This window comes from Panicum virgatum, chromosome 4N (genome assembly GCF_016808335.1).
Source record: "Panicum virgatum strain AP13 chromosome 4N, P.virgatum_v5, whole genome shotgun sequence".
NCBI lineage: Eukaryota > Viridiplantae > Streptophyta > Magnoliopsida > Poales > Poaceae > Panicum > Panicum virgatum.
Window position 1 is genome coordinate 12964053 of NC_053148.1, and position 6700 is coordinate 12970752.

Consider the following 6700-nt stretch of genomic DNA (forward strand, 5'->3'; position numbering starts at 1 on the left):
CTTTCTGGCCAGATGTGGTCATTGCTTCGTTTGTGCCTCGCTGGAAAGTTGGTAATCCCAACCCGAATGGTTGTTCGGACGCTATACGCTTTCTATAAAAGCCGGCGATTTGCTGTTTTCAAAAAAAAATGCCTTGTTCGGCTGGCTCTGCTAGCGTTGGCTGAAACAACATGCCAAAACTGTTGATGGTTGGTGCACGCGTCGGTTGCGGCCTGTTCCAGCCAGCGTTGGTGACTGGCTCCAGCCAACCGAACAGCCTGAAAGAAGATTTCAATCACCCAAAATAGCTTCACCATTTAAAATCTTAAAAGAAGGCATACAACATTTCAAATCGAATAAATTAAGCACACACAACATAAATTGTATATCTTTCTAGCACGTAAACACAAGCCAAAACCGGGAGCTCCAGTTGCTGGCAACAGAAACCACAGGCCGGAAACACCAGTCAACCATTTGAACGCTAACAGAATAAGCCTCCAAATCCATTGCACAAATGCGCAACACAACGCAACAATCCCGCGGCATTCAAACTTGCAGCCATGAAAATTGTTGCGGCCACGTTCCGTCCCACCGCAACTCCGCAAGTGGCACCAGGGCACCAGGCCAACGACTTCGCCTTCGTCCCGGCATCCCGAATTTCGAATCACGAATTTCGAATCACGATACGTGCACCCGCGAACGAACGGCGCCTGGAAATCCAAACCCGCAGAGCTGATGCACGCGCGCGTTACGCGCCTCTTAACTCCGCGGCGCGGCCAAGAGCCGGCCGGCGGCCACACGCGCGCGCCCGGCCGGCGGCAGCGGCACACCTCCATCACGTCGTCGCCATTACGGCCACACGCTCCAGCCTATATATAAACCCGCCGCGACGCCACGAGGTAGCCCAAGTTCCCAAACTCCTCACACACCACCACACCAACGTGCACACCAGCTTTGTCTTCGACAGGCCTCATAGCTCGATCAGCGCCTCATTGATCTCGATCGTCTCGCGCGCAACGCAGACCATGGTCGGCGGGCGCAAGAAGCCGGCGTTTCCGCCGCTGCTGACCCGCTTCGTCCTCGCCGTCGTCGTCGTCGTGCTGAGCGCGGCGCCGCCGCGGTGCGAGGCGTTCAACCCGCGCATGCTGTTCCTGGTGAAGCCGGACCCGGTCGTGCTGCGGGACCACGGCGGCGCGCTGCTCACGGGGAACCTCACCGTCAACCTGCTCTTCTACGGCCGCTTCACCCCGGCGCAGCGCGCGACAGTGGCCGACTTCGTCCGGTCCCTCTCGGCGGCCGCGGCGCCGCCGTCCGTGCCGTCGTGGTGGCGGACCACCTCGCTGTACCGCGGCGGCGGCGCGCGGGTGGCGCTCGGCAGGCAGATCCTGGACGAGCGCATGTCGCTGGGCCGGGGCCCGCTCTCGCCGGGCAACGTGGAGACGCTGGCGCGCGCCGCGGGGCACCACCGGGGCGCCATCACGGCGGTGCTCACGGCCGCCGACGTCGCCGTGGCGCCCTTCTGCGTGTCCCGGTGCGGCGTCCACGGGCGCGGCCGCGGCGGCGCGCACGGCAGGGCGCGGTAGACGTACCTGTGGGCGGGGAACCCCGCGCGGCAGTGCCCCGGCCAGTGCGCGTGGCCGTTCCACCAGCCGCTGCACGGGCCCCAGGCCCCGCTGCTCGTGCCGCCCAACGGCGACGTCGGCGCCGACGGCACGGTTATCAGCCTCGCCGCGCTCCTCGCCGGCACGGTCACCAACCCCTACGGGGACGGGTACTACCAGGGCGACGCCGGCGCCGGGCTGGAGGCCGCCACGGCGTGCGCCGGGATCTTCGGGAGTGGGGCCTACCCCGGCTACCCCGGGAAGCTGCTCACGGACCCGGCCACCGGCGCGAGCTACAACGCCGTCGGGCTGGGCGGGAGGAAGTACCTGCTCCCGGCGTTGTGGGACCCGACGACCTCGCAGTGCAAGACACTTGTCTAGACGTGGCCAGAGGGCCAATTGCTCTGCGTGAGGGAGGAAAAATAAATAAATGCCTCATTTATTTCATTCCTTCTGTTTACTTGCTTATCTTGCTGCATGTACTTGTAGTTTGCTCTTCGAGGAGCAATCCGTCTGTATGATGATGCATTTAATCTGTAGGATATGTGCAATGCTTCTAATGTTTTTGAATGTTATTCCCTCGGTCCAAAAAAACTAGTCTTATAGGATGTTTACGTCAGGTTTAGATGCAAAATTTAAAATTTCAAAACTATCCCATCAAATGTGTGCATGAAGTATTAAATCTAAATGAAATAAAAAAACTAATTGTATAGTTTGCTTGTAAATTACGAGACGAATCTAATGAGCCTAATTAGACCATGATTAGATGTTAAATTGCTACATTAATTGCTACAGCAAACATGTGCTAATGGCGGATTAATTAGTCTTAATAAATTCATCTCGCAGTTTACAGACGAGTTCTGTAATTAGTTTTGTGATTAGTCTATGTTTAATACTTCAAATGTTTTCATTTCAAAAACTTTGCACGGTGCATTTAAATAAGCCCAATTCCTTCCCAAATATTTTACACCCCGTCACATCAAAGAAAATCTTACTATTTAGAAGTGTTGAATAAAATATGTTTACAAAACTTTTTACATAGATAGTCGTAAATCGCGAGATGAATCTGATGAGCCCACTTAATTCATAATTTACAACAGTGATGCTACAGTAACCATCCACTAATTATGGATTAATTAGGCTCATTAGATTCATCTCGTGATTACAACCCATCCGTGTAAAAAATTTTGTAAACATATTTTATTTAATACTTCTGAATAGCAAGATTCTCTTTCAAATTTTTTCTAGGAGGAAGTATTTCTTTATCTTCTACTATTATACTACGATCCATTTTAGTAAAGCAGTGCCCAATATCAAGATAGAAATATACAGAAAAACGCGGAGAGCCAATCAAATGTTTAGTAGATTTTACTGTTGTAGTTCCAATACATATGTATTTATTGATGACTAGTAGGGTGCACTAGTGGCACGTGTTTTAAAAAAATCAAATAAAAGAATTATGTTACAAAAAAAATATGTATTCATAGCCACATCTACCATTAGCTTGCGGATACAATATTTAGTACATTGTTCGATACAAATTTACCTAAAATGAAAATTTTGAGATATACAGATCATATAGACATGACCATACATACATGCAACCCATTTAAGACATCGCAAGAATTATATAGGAGGGTAAAGGTAAAAATAAAATATTTGCATTGGTCATATCTTGATTGTAGCACATCTTTTTTTTTCAAAAAATCCACATATGAATGCCACATCTAACATACATATTATAAAAATTTAATGATGCAAAATTTTCACACCATGTCGCCAGAATTTAATTTCCAACTCATATCCCATTTATGATGGACTCCGGTGTCACTGCAAATGATTAAAGTTCCATTAAGTAAAAAAAACCAATCAGATTGGCCCTTTGAATTTATATTGTACTAGTGATAACCAACAACATCTACACTAAAAACGATACATCATATGAGATACCTTCATTTTGAAGACCGTAGAATATCTCTGAAAACAATATTTTTGGTTTTTCTGCCGGTGGGATCAAGATCTTTGTTAGGTTTAGCTAGCATCCATGTAGTTGAACGTGAAACACCTCTTGATAAGGCAACATATAGCTGTCCATGAGAGAAAACAGGCTCTGGAAGATAGATCCCAACATTTGGTATAGTTTGACCCTGAGCTTTATTTATAGCCATTCCAAAATTGAGTCTTATTGGAAATTGTTTCCTCTTAAACTTGAAAGTTAGTGAAATATCCTCTGATGGAGACAGGGGAATCCTTGGTATAAAAACTCGATTTTCAGCATGCTGTCCATTTACAATTTCACAATCAATTGCATTGTCCTCAAAAGACTTCACTATAAGTCGAGTTCCATTGTACAGTCCATGATGAGGATCCAGATTTCGAAGAAGTATGACATGACAGTTCTTCTTAATTTTAAGCTCATGCGGAGGAAGACCATTTGGAGTAATTGAGTTAAGAAAATTAAGAGGATAATTATTAGTTGAGTCATCATCTACAGAATTATGACTGTAGTAAACCTTTTCTTCATTAGAAAACTTTCCAATCATCATCATGTTGAGGCTATCAACATACTCATTTCTTATTGACAAGATAGCACGCTCGCGCATGTAACTGACGGAGGTGCAGTTGTTAGCTAGATCAGGAAACACATGATCGATGAGAGTATCAATAGACTGATCATCATTATACTCAAGCATAATATCATCTGACATATCCACATAATCATTTGGAATGTCTTTTCTGTTTCATCACCAATTCTTAATAGAAACTGCAAGAACCATACATCATTATTTGCCCTCATGTTCTGCTTCAGCCGTATTATCTTGATATCATCCCATATATAGGATTGAAGCAAGGTATCATCACAAATTTGTGCTCTAGTACCTCTAGGAACAACAGGTAGAACTTATCTGAAATCCCCTCCAAATACCATTACTTTACCACCAAACGGTAAATCACATCTTGTAATATCCCGTAATGATCTGTCAAGCCTGCCTTCGTGTCATTGCAACCTCATCCCATATAATTAAAGACGCCTCACGCAATAGTGCTGCTGTACCACTTTGTTTAGTAAAGTTGCAAACAGAATTATCTTGAAGTTTTATGGGAATTTTGAACCTCAAATGAGCCGTACGACCACCAGGCATGATGGATGCTGCAATACCGGATGTAGTTGTAGCCACTGCGATGCGGTTCGTAGATCGAACTTTGGCCAAAAGATCCCTATAAAGATATGATTTGCCGGTCCCACCAAGACCATCCACAAAGAAAACTTTCCCTTTATTTCTGATGACATGATTAAAAATTTCGTTAAAACCTTCCATTTACTCAGTATTGAGAGACTCAGCTAATTTAATATCTTCATCAGATACAACAATTTTTCTCTCCTCAGTTAGTTCCCTATAATAATCTCTATTTGTCTGTGGCAGAACTGCCCAAATTAATCCGGCTCAAGTGCGCTAACCATCACCCTAAAGTTAATCCTGGCTAACACGCACTTCAAACGGAGTAATCCGGCAGTGCTGTCGGGTAAAGTATCGAAGAATCCACCTGAGCGTCGATCGAACCCAAAGCTTACATGCAACTCACACGAAGGTGAGTCCAGAGAGTACAATATTTCACATATATATTACATTACCGAGTCTTAACTTAATTATTTCAAACCAAGTTCGAAATCTCAGAAAGATACTTGAAATTCAAATTGAAAGTAGTTCAGAGTACAACTGCAGCGGAAATAAAGTGAGTTCTAAACGACGATACAAGATGTCATGATGAAGCTCGTACATGACATCACTCGCCATTGTCATCGTTGGCCGGAGTCGTATCCCACTCCACCGACCAACCAAGAGGTAAAGTACACGGCCAAGTCAAGCTAGCTATCTGATCTTCAAACGTATCACCTGAAAACAAAGTTGAGCCACAAGCAAGGCTGAGTATACTAATACTCAGCAAGGCTTACCCGACTATGGGTATACTTAGCCCACTACCTAGACATGCAAGGCTTTTGGCTGGAGGGGTTTGTTTCGCCGAAAAGCAACTAAGAGTGTATCCTTAATTTCAAATTTTAGCTTCAAAATTCTAGTTCAATTGACTATTCTAAGTGAGCATCTATCCAATAGCATACATGGTGAAAAACAATTATTTTTCATCATTCAACCATATTCATCATCCTCATTGTTCCACTTCTTACTCTATGTGGCAAAAGGGTTAAGCAGTCCCAATATCCGTGAGACGCGGACGATTCGAATCGAATTTGTTAACCTGGCCAGGCAGACCTAAACACACGCATGGGAACCGAGTCCCCACGCAACATTTCAGCTTTCTTTCCGGCTCGTGGATCAGGGCCACCCCCTTCGACTACAAGAGCCCCACGCCACGGTCGACGCCGGGTCGTGACCACGCTTGCACCCGCATGTGGCCGCATGATAAACAACGTTCAAAGAGGGTGAGGGAAAAGTCCACTCCCCGAGCCGATCAGGTACTTAAGCTTACCGATTACCATATTTCTCGGCATGTGGTTAGTACGTTCAAACACTTAACCACCACTACCACACACCGCGGCCTTATCCAATTTCACTAAACAGACGGGGTATCACAAGTACAACAACCCCGCCCATAAACCTTATATTGCAGTGTGTAGTAAACATCCAACTCCTATAATTCTCGCGAGTGACAGGAAATCACTCGACTTCTACCGAACCATTAACATAGCCAACTAGCGACCTATACATGCTAGTATTCAAACATAGGTACTTAAGATTATGCAACTAGGGTTCCAAACAATTCCTACAAACTTAAATGCACGAGTAGATAGGAATATAAGTAGTTGTATAAATTTAAAATAGATAGGACATGCTCCGGGGCTTGCCTTCCTGAGCGGAGCTAGCCTTGGGCTCTTCTGAATGTTGGTTCAGGTCTTCAGCAATTTCAGTTAGATTAACTTGAGCTTCACGCTGCTCACTCTCGGACTCCGGCACCAGCTCGTATGTACTGTCAGCGAGAGTAGTCGTATCTATATGAAATGCTCATGCATGAGTTGCATTGATGGTAAAAGGTATATAACTATTTACAACACCATTCAAGTTATAACTATGGAATAACCTTACTATCATTACAGGGGCATT

At 45.5% G+C, this 6700-nt stretch overlaps 1 long non-coding RNA gene and 1 pseudogene across 1 annotated transcript; one reads left to right on the forward strand and one right to left on the reverse strand.

The window, feature by feature from the left end:
• The first annotated feature begins 905 nt into the window (after nt 1–905).
• Nucleotides 906–2112, forward strand: LOC120670340 (annotated as a pseudogene).
• Nucleotides 2113–3280: 1168 nt separating this feature from the next.
• Nucleotides 3281–3760, reverse strand: LOC120670341. The gene is made up of 2 exons (XR_005673189.1): nt 3531–3760; nt 3281–3410 (listed from the first exon to the last, which is right to left on the reverse strand). It is a non-coding gene; the product is annotated as an uncharacterized LOC120670341 (long non-coding RNA).
• Between the last annotated feature and the right edge of the window lie 2940 nt (nt 3761–6700).